This window comes from Hibiscus syriacus, unplaced genomic scaffold (genome assembly GCF_006381635.1).
Source record: "Hibiscus syriacus cultivar Baekdansim isolate YM2019G1 unplaced genomic scaffold, ASM638163v2 tig00112236_pilon, whole genome shotgun sequence".
Taxonomy (NCBI): Eukaryota; Viridiplantae; Streptophyta; class Magnoliopsida; order Malvales; family Malvaceae; genus Hibiscus; species Hibiscus syriacus.
The window spans coordinates 35663-50441 of record NW_024063279.1 but is presented as its reverse complement, the minus strand read 5'-3'; the positions used below and the strand labels follow the sequence as shown (position 1 = coordinate 50441).

Below are 14779 nucleotides of genomic sequence, written 5' to 3'. Positions count from 1 at the left end.
ATCCAATTTGCAATCACTTAATGACATATGATGCAATTTGAGAAAAGAAGCATGACCTAATCGAGCATGTCAAATGGAAGTTTTATTATTAACAGAAGACATACAATGAGTTGTAACATCGAAAGGCACCTTAGAAGCAATACTAAGAAAAGAACCAAGAGATTGAAGAATATACAAGCCTCCTTGTTTCTTACCAATCCCCAGCATCTTTCCATTGAAGAGATCCTGAAAGATACAAAAATCAGGATAAAACTGAACAACACAATTTAAGTCTATTGTCAGCTTGGAAACAGATAACAAATTGTGAGTGAATGAAGGAACATATAGTACGTTTTTTAAACAGTGAGAAGAATCAAACCAATAGGAACCAGTATGTGTGATAGGAAGGGTTTTACCATTCGGAAGATGAACAAATCGAGAGGTACATGAAACAGGATTACTCAAGCATTCAAAACTAGACAACATATGGTCAGTAGCTCCAGTGTCAAGAATCCATGTAATTGAATTACTTTTAGAAGCATGTAAAGCACCATGAATCATACCTGCAAAGTTAGCCGCAACAACATTACTAGAATCATGAATATCCTTGTTGAGGAGCTCCAGCAATCGATTATACTGGTCTGTGGTAAACATTGGAGCCAAGGGAGCAGGCAACGGGGAAGACTCAGAATGAGTATCATTCTGATCAGAGTTAGCCACCATGGCAGAAGAAGTCTTCTTTTCCTTTGTGAACTTGAACTCAGGAGGAAAGCCATTGAGCCTATAACACTGTTCACGTTTATGGCCACGAATCTTACAAAAGTCACAGACTCTATTAAACCTTGCACGGCGAGGATTAGAGGAATTGGAGTACATCACCGTCGCATCAGAAAGTGGTGAAACGCCTGAAGATAGATATCTCTGTGACTCCTCCTGAACCACCATTGAATACGCCTGATTAACAGAAGGGAGCGGATCCAGAAGAAGAATCTGGCTCCGAATGGCATAATACGTCTCATTCAATCCCATTAAAAACTGAAATAATCGTTGTTGAAGAACATGATTCAAGGCTTGCGAAGAATCGACACAGTTACACGAAGAGACAGGAACTAAAGCACTGTACTCATCCCAAAGTAACTTCAGACGCGAATAATAGGTAGAAATCGATGAATCACCTTGAGTAAAGAGAGCAATCTCTCGATGTAAGAAGAAGATTTGTGAGCCATCAATCTTGCTGAAACGCTCCTTCAAATCTTTCCAAACAAGTGCAGCAGTGGAAGCGAATACTAATCCCGCAGAGAGGTCAGCACTTACAGTATTTAAAATCCACAAGAGAACGATTGCATTACATCTATCCCACTGCGATTGCAAGAGTTCAGCGAAATTATCACGAACACAGTCACCATCGATGAACCCTAACTTGTTCTTTACTAGCAGCGTGATTCGAATCGAGCGGCTCCAGAGGTTGTAATTCTCAATTCCCGTCAGCTTATGCGAAACCAGTACAGTGCCAGGCGTATCCGACGGATGAAGATAGAGAGGATGTGAGAAATCGATCAATGCCATGGAAACGGAGAGGAAAAAAAGAGCGATTCAGTGAAGAAAGAGGGGAAAATCAGAAAGGTCGAGCCCCCATACGAGACATTTCCTCTGATACCATGTTAAAACACGTGTGAAAAAAATATCTCATATAATCTTATTAATAACTATTCCAGTACACTATATTTATATACAATTTGATTACATCAGCTAACATACTAACTACCTTATAACCAACTGCTAACTAATTAACAAATCTGTTAACTAACTCCTAACTTCTCAACAACAAGAATGGCGTGAACAAAATTTCAGTAGCAAAAAACTGAACAGGGCTAGGCGGTAAGTAATGGTAATGGTATTCCACTTCTACTATAATTTTTCTAAACAAAGAAGAAGCAGAAAATTTCAAGCCAACAGCTCCATCAATCATCAACTGGTTTTATCTAATTTCATCTTCCTTTTCATTGCTTGGTGACCATGGTATATACATGAGTCTAGATTCCCGCAACCGAGAAAACACTTGTATTACCATATATTATATAGTGGATTGAAACATATATAATCAACTACCTCGAATCCTCATCAACAATTAAGCGCGAAAGGACCCTTACCTCCAACTATAGCACAAACATTTGTTAGGAAGTGCAAGAATGAGCCATGATGCTCTGTGAAAGTCACCTCCAAAACAAAATTGACACATAAGCTCAAAAAATTGGAACAACTTGAAAAAACGAAAGCCTTTTTCCCTCATACCTTGAAGGAGATGTAGGCATGGAGATTGTATGAACACAATCTTGGTTGAAATTAAGTTTGGCAAGATTGAAAATTTCATCTTGGTTGGTGGCCAACTTATTGAAAAATTAATCTTGGTTGGTGGCCAACTCATTGGAAAAATCTTTGGTAGGTGGCCAACTTATTTTTCATGTTTGGTCCTTAAAATATTAGGTTATTTATAAGTTTAGTCCTTAGAACTCAACTATAAATAGGCATAAGTATTTCATTAGAAATCATCCAAAAACAAGTTCTCTCTTCCATTTGTTTTCTTCATTCTCTCACTTTGGAAATTCTAAAGAATTCCATTTGTTGTAATATTTTATTGATAGTGAAGTTATCATCCGGTGTGGTGGCCGTGGAGTAGACGATATTCTCGTTGAACCTCGTAAATTTGGTGTGTTCTCTCGTTTATTGTTTTTTATTCAGTTTTTCCATTGTGTTACAATATTCAATAGTTTGACAGGTTTATCCACTGTGCAACCTTTGTTAGTTTTGATCTTGACATTTTAGGTCAATTTTAAAACTACGTTCGTGTGGGAAATAACCTAATTTTCTCCAACAATTGGTATCAAAGCTTCGGTTGAGGTTATCCTGGTGGTTCCGTTGCTGAAAAGATACATTTCGTGATATTGATTATTGTTCGTTGGAATTAAAATGCCAAAATACGGATCAGTTGAGACATCAAGCTCTTCATCCGGACCGATGAGAAGGATGATGTCAAATACAAATTTCTCGGTGGAGTTGTTCGATGGATCCGGTCATTTTGGCATGTGGCAAGGCGAGGTGTTAGAAGTTTTATTCCAACAAGTTCTAGACATCGTCATTGAGGAAGAAAAGCCCGAATATATGGAGGAGAAAGAATGGGGGAACAATCAATCGTTTGGCGTGCAGCACGATTCAATCTTGTCTTTCCAGGGAGCAGAAGTGTGGCTACAAGAATGAGACTTCTGCAAGTAAGATGTGGAAAGCATTGGAGGAAAAATTCCTAAAGAAAATCTCTCAAAATCGTCTCCACATAAAGAAAAGATTATTCAGATTTGATTATCAACCAGACACCAGTATGAATGAACACATTACTCGTTCAATGAGCTAGTGATAGACTTATTGGGCATGGATGAAACCTTCAAAGATGAAGATTTGGCCTTAATGTTGTTGTCATCTCTTCCAGATGAATTTGAGCACCTTGAGACAACACTACTTCATGGTCAGGATAATGTTACCCTTAAAGATGTAACTGCTGCTTTGTATAGTTATGAGCTCAGGATGAAAACCAAGAATGAGAGCAAGTACGAAGCAGCGGAGGTCATGGTGGCAAGAGGTCGCTCGAAAAGTCAAAAGCCAAAGTGGAGAGGGAGATCAAAGTCGAAGTCCAGACTGGGAAAAGATAAATGTGCATTTGTCATTAGAAAGGTCATTGGAAAAAAGATTTTCCGAAGTTGAAGAAGAAAGGAAAAACTGCTCCAGATGCATGTGTTGCAGAGCATGATGCAAATGACTCTGACATATTATTGGTTTCTTCATTAACAATATTCCATTCAAATGAATGGATATTAGATTCGGGTTGTACCTATCATATGTCCCCTAATAGGGAGTGGTTCTCCGATTTAGTAGAACTAAATGAAGGAGTTGTTTATGTGGGCAATGACAATGCCTATAAAACTGTTGGGATATGTTCAATTCTATTGAAGAATCAAGATGGATCAACCAGAGTTCTAATTGATGTCTGATACATGCCCAGTTTGAAGAAAAATCTCATCTCATTGGGAGCCTTGGAATCCAAAGGCTCAGTATTCACTATGAGAGATGGAGTTTTAAAAGTCACATATAGCGCACTTGTGATGATGAAGGGCATCAGAAAAAATAATTTGTATTACTACCAAGGTAGTACAATTATTGGAGCAGTTATAGCAGCTTCCGGAGGAGATGTTTTGGACGCAACCTAGTTGTGGCATATGAGGTTGGGACATGCTGGAGAGAAATCCTTGCAAATTCTAGCAAATATGATTGTTGAAAGGTGCAAAGGCTTGCAAATTAAACTTTTGCGAGCATTGTGTTCTGGGAAAGCAGAAGAGAGTGAAGTTTGGCACCACTATATATAATACAAAAGGTATTGTGAATTATATACACTCAGATGTATGGGGTCCTTCAAAGACATCGTCTTTAGGAGAAAACCATTATTTTGTAACTTTTGTAGATGACTTTTCCAGAAGAGTTTGGGTGTATCTGATGAAGTCTAAAGATGAAGTGCTTTGAATTTTCCTTAAATGGAAAAATATGATCGAGAACCAGACTGGTAGAAAGATCAAACTTCTTAGGACGAACAATGGAGGGGATATAAAAGTGACCAATTCTTTGACGTTTGCTATGAGTATGGTATTGTTCGATACTTCACTGTTAGAAATACACCACAACAAAATGGGGTGGCATAGCATATGAATCGAACACTATTGGAGAAAGTTCGATGTATGTTGTCTAATGCTGGGTTAAGCAAGGTATTTTGGGCTGAGGCTATGACATATGCTGGCCATCTCATCAATCGTCTGCCATCATCAGCGATAGGAGGAAAACACCATTGGAGGTATGGTCTGGAAAACCTGCTACTGATTATGATTCCTTACATGTATTTGGATCCACTACTTATTATCATGTGAAGGAATCCAAGCTTGATCCGAGAGCAAAGAAGGCTCTCTTATGGGAATTACCCATGGAGTGAAGGGATTTTGTCTTTGGTGTTTAGACACCAAGAAGATAATTTGTAGCAGAGATGTTACCTTTGATGAATCTACCCTAGTAAAGAAGGTAACAAATGAAGTTGTCCAGACAAGTAATACTCTGCAGCAGGTGGAGCATACTCCAAAACAGGTGAAGTTTCAGCAGATGATGATCCCAGAAGTTGATGCAGCTGATTCTTCAACTCCAATAGAAGAATCAGAATATGAAGAGGTTCAAACCCAAGAACCATTGGAGATACCAGAACCACTTACAATTACAAGGCCAATGAGAGAAATTCGTAGACCTGCTCGATTTGTTGATATGGTGGCCTCTATGCTCTTCTAATTGTTGATGATGATATCCCTATCACTTACCAAGAAGCAATACAAAGCTTGGAAAGTTATAAGTGGAAAAGTGCCATGGATGAAGAAATTCAATCTCTCCAAAAGAACAACACTTGGAAACTGGCACAATTACCGAAAGGTAAAAGAGCAATTGGATGTAAGTGGGTATTTGCAAAGAAAGATGTATCTCATAGCAAGAAAGATGTTCGCTACAAAGCACGGTTGGTAGCTAAAGGCTTCGCTCAAAAGGAGGGAATCGACTACAATGAAGTATTTTCCTCTGTTGTGAAGCATTCCTCTATTAGAATATTGCTGGCCTTAGTAGCACAGTTGAATTTGGAACTAGCTCAACTTGATGTAAAGACGGGTTTCTTGCACGGTGATTTAGAAGAGGAGATCTATATGACTTAGCCAGAAGGATACAAAGATGGTGGTTGTGAGAAATAGGTTTGTAAGCTGAACAAATCGCTATATGGATTGAAGCAATCTCCGAGGCAGTGGTACAAGCAATTTGATAGCTTTATGAGGAGGGAAAAATACACTAGAAGTAAATATGATCATTGTGTGTATTTGTAAAAGCTCAAAGATGGATCTTTCATTTATCTTCTCTTGTACGTTGACGATATGTTGATCGCTTCGAAGAGTCAAAAGGAGATAGACAAATTAAAGGCTCAGTTGAATCAAGAGTTTGAGTTGAAAGATCTAGGTGAGGCCAAGAAGATTCTTGGTATGGAGATAAGAAGATATAGACAGAGAGTGAAGCTTTGTTTAACACAGAAACAGTATCTGAGAAAGATGTTACAATGTTTTGGCATGAATGAAAATACCAAACATGTAAGTATCCCACTGGCTTCTCATTTAAAACTTAGTTATCAATTATCTCCTAAAATTAACGAAGAACGAAAGTATATGAAAAAAGTTCCATATGCTAATGCAGTTGGGAGCTTGATGTATGCAATGGTGTGTACGCGTCCTGACATTTCACAAGCAGTTGGAGTTGTGAGCAGGTACATGCATGATCCTGGAGAAAGACATTGGCAAGCTGTGAAATGGATTCTACGGTATCTCCAACAAACCGTGTATGTTGCTTTAGTTTTTGAATAGGATGAAGCACTTGGTCAGTGTGTGGTTGGATATGTTGATTCTGACTATGCTGGTGATTTGGATAAGTGTCGATCAACTACTGGGTATTTGTTTACTCTTGCTAAAGCCCCAGTAAGTTGGAAGTCTACTTTGCAATCTACGGTGGCTTTGTCTACTACAGAGGCAGAATACATGGCAGTTTCAGAAGTTGTGAAGGAAGCAATTTGGCTTAATGGGTTGATGGAAGACTTAGGAGTTGTTCAAAGTCACATTAATCTCTATTGTGACAGTCAGAGCGCTATTCACAAAAAATCAAGTCTACCATTCAAGGACTAAGCATATCGACATGAGGTATCACTTTGTGCGGGAGATCTTTGAAGAAAGAAAGATTCTGCTTCAGAAAATTACGACAGCAGAAAATCCTGCAGATATGATGACCAAGGTAGTAACAGTAATCAAGTTCAATCATTGTTTGAACTTGATTAACATCCTGGAAGTATGAACACCTTTGGGTGTGTGGCGCTTGTGAGCGCAATTAGAGGCACAACATCAAATTTGCGGAGTTGAAGAAGTTGAGTAGGCTTGGTAATTTCAAGCCAAGGTGGAGATTTGTTATATTTGACTTGAAATTAAGTTTGGCAAGATTGAAAATTTCATCTTGGTTGGTGGCCAACTTATTGAAAAATTAATCTTGGTTGGTGGCCAACTCATTGGAAAAATCTTTTGTAGGTGGCCAACTTATTTTTCATGTTTGGTCATTAAAATATTAGGTTATTTATAAGTTTAGTCCTTAGAACTCAACTATAAATAGACCTAAGTATTTCATTAGAAATCATCCCAAAACAAATTCTCTCTTCCATTTGTTTTCTTCATTCTCTCACTTTGGAAATTCTAAAGAATTCCATTTGTTGTAATATTTTTGTTGATAGTGAAGTTATCGTCCGGTGTGGTGCCCGAGGAGTAGACGATATTCTCGTTGAACCTCGTAAATTTGGTGTGTTCTCTCCTTTATTGTTTTTATTCAATTTTTCCATTGTGTTACAATATTCAATAGTTTGACAGGTTTATCCGCTGTGCAACCTTTGGTGGTTTTTGATATTGACATTTTAGGTCAATTTTGAAACTACGTTCGTGTGAGAAATAACTCGATTTCCTCAACAAACAAACGCAGAAGAGAAACCAACCTTGGTAGGAGAAAGGTCTTTAATGAAGAATACTACAGTGGCGGTATCAAGAAAGCCTATTTCAGCACCCTTACGATGCTCTGTTACAGAAAACTGCAGTAGTAATCTCTCAAGCATTAATCATTTTGACTATATAAAAGAACAGGGCAGGTCAAAGCTTTTGCGAGTTCTAGCTACACCTGATTTTGATTGGATAGCGTGTCCGCTCACATCTGAATACACGGTAGGTACAACCTACAAGATAGAAAATATAAAAAAATCCGTCAAACTCGAATACCCTATTCTTATGTAAAGTTCACTTGGAATTCAGAAACAAGAAACGCCACATGCATCTAAGACAAAAAGGAAAAATCCATGCCACTTAATATGACCGTGAACCATCAATCCACCGGAGAATTTACAACATTGGTCATAATTCTTGCTACTCGGTCTAATTGAATGCATCATTCTCTCTTGCTTTCCAGGAGAAGATTGAAGACATGAAGTTTTAGTTTATATTTGAAATAAAATAAGTTCTTCCATGCTAAATTAAAATTTCTGAATAGGCTCTCATTTTTATCTTTATGGATCTGTTTGTAAGTATAACTAGAATTTCAAAATGGAAATGATTCTTCAATAAATTTGACAACATGCACTAACAGGCTAATGAAATAGAAAGGGGAATACAAATTAGGCAATCGACACGGGACTTTGCACATGTAGACATAATGTCCTGGCTTCGATTACTAGATAGATGTGATAACCGATAGAATTTGGAGAATACAAATTATAAGAAGTCTGAACTTAATAAAGTACTGGTACATCCCAATTGGTTGATTCTGCATCCATTGAACACTAAAAGTCAGAAGGGGAGAATATGAACAGTATAAATTATAAGAAACATATAGCAACATCTAGCTGTTGTACATGGCCAAAGTTAAAACAATTAAGTAGAAGTTAGCCAGTACCCATCAAGAGGATTCATCACACCAAGGAAAGAATCTCCAAAAGCTAATTTATTGATCTTGTGATTTAACTGTACCAAATTACATGATAGATGATATTTTTTCATATAATACACGGTTACACAATTTGAAAAGGATAGGGCTATGTTTTACATTAAAGCTGTCTTTTTGAAATGCTTGTGAATCATGCACGTGAACACTTGAGTCCTCGAAGCTTTTCCCAGGTGCAAAATGAAAATTACCAGCCACCTTTTAAACTTCTAAAGAGCCATATGTATTACACCCTTCACCTTCTTCATCCTTAATCTTCTGAAGAAAACCCTCTCTCTCGTACTGAACAATAGAAACAAGGAAGTATAAATCAAGGCATAAACTAAGGTCAAATTAAGTCATGTAAGTTAACTGGGGAAACAGACAAAATCTTTAGATGAGCTAATAAGAAATCCATAGCTACTACAAATACTACTTCTACACTTGGACAAGCGTACAATATTGCCTGCTAGGATCTTTGTCCAGGCAAATTGCAAACTTGCATATATTTTGCAGGTACCAGCAATCAACAGCTAAAACTTTCAAAAACTATGCTGGAAGTTGTTCTGATATAAGATAACAAATGAATATTTATCTTAAGATATTTGGAAAATTAAAAGAATCAAACCCTTTAATGCACCAAAGAAGCTATGTTACTAGGATTCCAGTGTGAGTGTCATATATAAGTATCTGTCAAAACAGGCATGGTCAATTTTTCTAAGTTTCCATTTATCTGGACTATCTTTGAAGGATCATATCCCATAACCTTGTCTACATGTGCAAAGTCCCATGTTGATTACCTAATTTTAGAGAAATAACTATTCCCCTTGCCATCTTGGCAGCCAAAATGGAGGCTCTTAGAGAGCTGGATCTGGAATTGGGACAATACTCGAGAAGCATTATTGAGAAACCCATCGTTCGCAACTCGTCGGCCTTTTCCCCGAGGGGCTGGTTGTGACAGAATTAAGCATGAATCTAAAAATGGAGGGTGGGAGTCTGATCAAACCATGGGGGCAAGTTATCACAGCTTTTTCTCTTATCATACGCCAGTGTACATTTCATAAATGGATCCTTTTTCTCTTATCACAACTTTTCATCACATTAATATGCTTCTTTTTTGAATTAGACTTGTACCAAAGTTCTCCACAATTTGCCCACTATTTATATCTCTAGAGTTGGAAGTTTCTGCATTTCAATTTTCATCTTCAGAATATTTCATTTTAGTGTTGTGGAGTTATTTATTCTTTCTTTTTATCTTTAAAAAATTCTCATTAAATTAAGGATTTAGCACCTAAACTAATAAATTTTACTGTGATAAATTAATTAATCACGATATGACATCTTCAATGATAATGTAAAATAAAAAAAATCTCATATTAATTCAATATGTTATAATATGATAAAATCTAGATTTATATATCATAAAACGTGAAATTTAATTCTTAATTTTTTCTTCACATTGTCTTATTGACTTTTGATTAGTGGAAAGCTTGTTTTTCTGCCCTTGGCCTTGGCAGTAGACGGCTGAATACTAGCTGGCCAGCATCCCTTGCCATGGCAATTTATTAAGTGGAACAAAATATTATTTTTAAGTGTTTTTCCTTTTCACTATAAAGAACCAACTTTGTAAAAGGAGTAATATATATTCAAAATGTTTTCTTTAATAAATTTAATAAAAAATAAACTTAACACTAACATTTCTTTATAAATTTTAATGCAACAACTGTCTAACCCTCACGTTAGGAAATTGAACCCAAAAACCTCCTCTGAGTCATACAAATTATTATCCTAGATCCATGCCCGTCCTAAAAGATATGAAGGTCTTGTGTTACTTTTTAAATGAGATTCCTAAAATATTTTTATAACAAGATTAAATTATAAAATATCAAAATTTATCATATTAAGATTATTTCTTACAAGATAAATTTTTTTAAACATATGAAATTAAGTTTTCTTTCTTTGAATTTTTCTTTACGCGTGGATACAAATAGGGAAAATAAATTTTCTGGATTAACAAATTCTTTTCAAAGTAAGAGGCCCCTAAACGTATTACAAGTTATACTTGTTGACGGGCCTGCTTAGATCTTACAATAGTATTTGGCCAGGCCGAAGGTTATATACAATTCTAATGGGGATATGGAAACAGGTTTCCATGGCCTGTGTTTTCATATAGTGTAAAAAGGCTGCGGATCAATCCAAAGACTAATTAATTTATCCACTGAATTACAAAGAAAAATCATGCTTTCACCCTCACCAGATCTGCAACCAATGAGTAGGTAAGATATTGTTTGATATTGGCTAATAAATTCTCCATTGGAACATCATTAATTCTTGGGTGCAATAAGCACTAAAATAAAAATTTTGGAACTTAGAAACAAGTTCAGCCCAAAAGGAAGTGGAATCAGTGGGTTACTTTTGCCAGATACATAACATAAATATGATGCAATAATTATGTTTTCGAGAGTATTCCCATTCATCCAAGTGCATAGATCTTCATTTTCTTTAAAAAACTATGGAAAGTGATATACCACCTTCATAAAAAAAAAGGCTAATCATTAACCTTAAGATGGCATAAAGAGGCACCACAATTTATACTTGACATATTTTTGTGTGTTCTCAGAGAATGCTTCCAGTAGTGTAGTAAAGTGTTTAAGGTTGAAGATGGTGGTAGGGTCGGAGAATAGGGACCAAAAGCGTGGTGGGTCGTCATCAGCCAGACGTGGTGGTAGGGTTTTAGTGGGTTGAGCACTACGGAGGGTGTGAGCCCCTGCTGAATCATTGCCGTCCCAAATTAACATGGAAAAAGGACTCTGTGGCCCCCAAATGCAGCGTCTTGTTTCTCATTCTTTGTCTGCGGGGGAGGGAGAGGGACCCATGCTTCTTTTGTAACCCAAAGGGTAATCACATCTCTCAGTTATGGCAGTTTTCAGTTGGCTCCTTTACCCGTTTTCGAATGCCCTTTTCCCAGATTATCCTTTCCATTTTGGGTCATTCTGTACTAGTAGTTGCAAGCCCCTCATTATTATCATAATCATTTTTTTCTTCTGGCAGACCAAACGGTTAGACTTAGAAGTTAGAAGTTAGAACACTTCTCACTAGATTTCAGAAAGCCCTCCATGGCAACTGGCTTGTGTATGAAACAAAATCAATTCACTACTGAGACGAGCATTTTTTTTATCATCCACTCAGAAGCTTACTACTGATTTGATGTATTAACTTTTCAAAAGTTATGTAATATTATACGATCAACAATTACATTGGACGTACATACATCTGTATATATTAATTTCATATAATAATACATACATCTTATACTAATATACAAAATATTTTATCAAGACTTGCCCACCTCCCATCACCGTCATAATTAGGGGAACAAAACTCAATTCGACTTGAAAAATTGATCTTTTAAATTCGACTTATCTAAAAAAAAATTAAATTTGAATCAAATAATAAATTAAAATCAAATAACTTGAAATATTCAATAATTAGTGGATTAATTTTAAAGTTAGAGTCGAACCCCTCGACTTTATACGAGGTACATATATCACATATGAATAAATATATGTGTGATTTATATGATTATAGAAAACTATTTAAATTGAAATTAAATATTACCATAATATTATAAATATTTATAATTAAATTTAAATAAAAACTCAAACAACTCAATTCAAATTTTATAAACTAGAATTGCCTAAAAAAGTTTTAAATCAAAGTTGAGTTATAAAGTAAGACTTATCAACTCGAACAACTCAAGATTTTTTAACTCGACTTGATCGAACCCTCACCCCTAATAACAACTGACTGGTTCTTGTACGAGTTTAGCTCAATATACATTTTTTTATGGAGGAGGACATGATTTTCGATTCATGTTAAATAAAATATAACATTTTAATGCTATTAAGAACAACTTTCCTTCGTGTAAGAGGGTTGATTTCACATTAAATCTAAAATTTGGCCCCCCAAAACAAGTTTATCTCATTATCTTTTATGCATGCAACATATAATCAACAGTACACGATATATTTTAATCCCAACTATCATCTCACGGTACGACAAACACCCTCTTGTACAACGCAATCGAAATTATCTTTCTTCCAAGTGTTTCCCTCTAAACATCTTGTGCAAACTGGTACAATAATATGCAAAATTCAAATCATACTCCCAAAAAACAGAATGAGCAAAACTATATTCCGCTCAAAAACATGCACGGTCCCAACTCAAAACCTAATTTACAAGTGGCTTAGGAGGAGTAGAAGACATTTTTTAAAAATATTACCGGACATGGACTCTTTTTGAATGTGGAAATCTCTATAAAAACAGTGCTTACTTTTCGATTAAGAGAACACTATAAAAAGATTTATTCTTACACGAGAAAACTTCTTACATAAGAAAACTTCACGATCGACGAAACTAGTCATCGAAGTATCCATATTTTAACATTCAAAACCTTTTTCCAAGTGTCCTACAATTAACAAGATTTTCGTTTATTTTATGATAAAGTTATGTTTCAAAGTTAAACAATCAACAGTACTCCATAACAAACTTGTTTGAACCAATGATTATTTGAAAAGAGTTCAGCGTTAAATTTTATCTAAATCAACCCACCAACATTTTAAATTCATGATTTTTTGTTTCATTTTTAAGTTATAAAAGTAGTATTAACTTGTCAGTTAATTTTCTAACGCATCTTGATGTCTTAAATAAACGTCATTTTAGCGAAGATAGCTCAATTATAAAATTTCATGAGTCCAAAATGATGTTTTTTATAATTATAAGTTTTCAATATTTTTATTAATTATTTTTAATTAAGTTTATATCAATGCTCTAATTATGTATTTTAGATAGTTTAAGATTATATTTATAATATATTTTATTTTGTGAAGATGTTCAGATAAATTAAAATATATTTTATTTTCTTAAGAGATTTAGATAAACTATGATGTATTTTAAGTTATTAGTTTCATATTTTAGTTCAAATACATTTATATGTAATACTTAAATTTTAGAAATTTGATAGAGATACGTTTCGAATGTATTTTTAACGCAACATAACAACATAAATATTTTTTTGACAGTTTCTTTGAAAGATTTTTTTTTTTGGGGTTAAAGATTCAGAGTATGAGTATTCAACTATGTTGTTCAAGACAATATCATTAGAGCGTTATTTAAATATGGAGAAACATTTTTCTTTTTTGGATAAGTGCTTTATATTACCCCCAAAGAAGTAATAAAAGCTTTTGCAGTAGAAACTCTTTAAATTAATACTCGGTAAATTAATAAACTCTCTAAAATAATAAATTTATTCGGTCCCGACTTGGGCCAATGTAAAAAATTGAAAAACTCGATAAAATAATAAGATAATAATTTTTAGTGAGATCCCTTTATAATTTTCGGTCCCAAGAAAATCATAAATTAATAATTCATAGAAACTGAAAAAAATATATTACACTCTATTGAAATATGATTCAATAGTTGTCTGTTTTCCTTTAAAGTTCAAGTCTATTTGGAGCTCATTATTAATTTAACTCATCTCTTGCAACGTAATTCTAAGAGGCATAGACTAATTTGCCTTTTTGTTTGGTATGTACAGTATAATTACTTAAAAACTCTTTAAATTAATAATTATTAATTTATCGATAAATTAATAACTCTCTAAATTAATAAATTTCTCCGGTCCTGACATTATTAATTTATAGAGTTTTAACTGTACAGTTTACACGCAACAAACAAAAAGACATACGACAAGTATAACAAAGACTACAATTAATAGAATCTACCTTAGCAATGTTCCTACCCTGCAGCTTGATTCTAACTATCTCTTTAACAGAGGAAAGAATCCCAACCTTCCCTTTAAACAACCTGCAATTCCTTTCCTTCCAAATGATATAAACATGAGCGTTCCAAGCAAGTTTGAGAATGATAGTAAGCAAAGGCTTGCCCTTGAGGTTAACAACAGTCCACTCAACCTCATCCTCCCAACACCTGACCTGCCTAATCAGGTCACAGAGTCTCAAGATAGACTTCCAGTTGTCCTTTGCAAGGGGACAATTAAAAAACAAATGGCCTATACACTCCATTGTTTCGTTACAAATACAGTATCTGCCATCAACCTGCATACCTCAACGCAGCAATCTATCACCAGTGGCAAGCCTCCCCAACAGAGCCATCCAAGAAATGACACCAT

The 14779-nt window shown here is 35.2% G+C and overlaps 1 protein-coding gene, 1 long non-coding RNA gene and 1 pseudogene across 2 annotated transcripts in view; 2 read left to right on the top strand and 1 right to left on the bottom strand.

Moving 5' to 3' along the window:
• Positions 1-1453, top strand: part of LOC120176380 — a 14505-nt gene extending 13052 nt beyond the window's left edge. The window contains exons 2-3 of the long non-coding RNA XR_005521319.1: positions 714-727; positions 1444-1453. This is a non-coding gene — a long non-coding RNA (uncharacterized LOC120176380). The remainder of the gene's footprint in view (positions 1-713; positions 728-1443) is intronic.
• LOC120176379 (ethylene-responsive transcription factor RAP2-4-like) overlaps positions 1-8466 on the top strand; it is a 26595-nt gene extending 18129 nt beyond the window's left edge. The window contains exon 3 of the mRNA XM_039182810.1: positions 8461-8466. The gene's annotated coding sequence lies outside the window, so the exon portion shown is untranslated. The remainder of the gene's footprint in view (positions 1-8460) is intronic.
• LOC120176358 lies at positions 2101-14779 on the bottom strand (annotated as a pseudogene).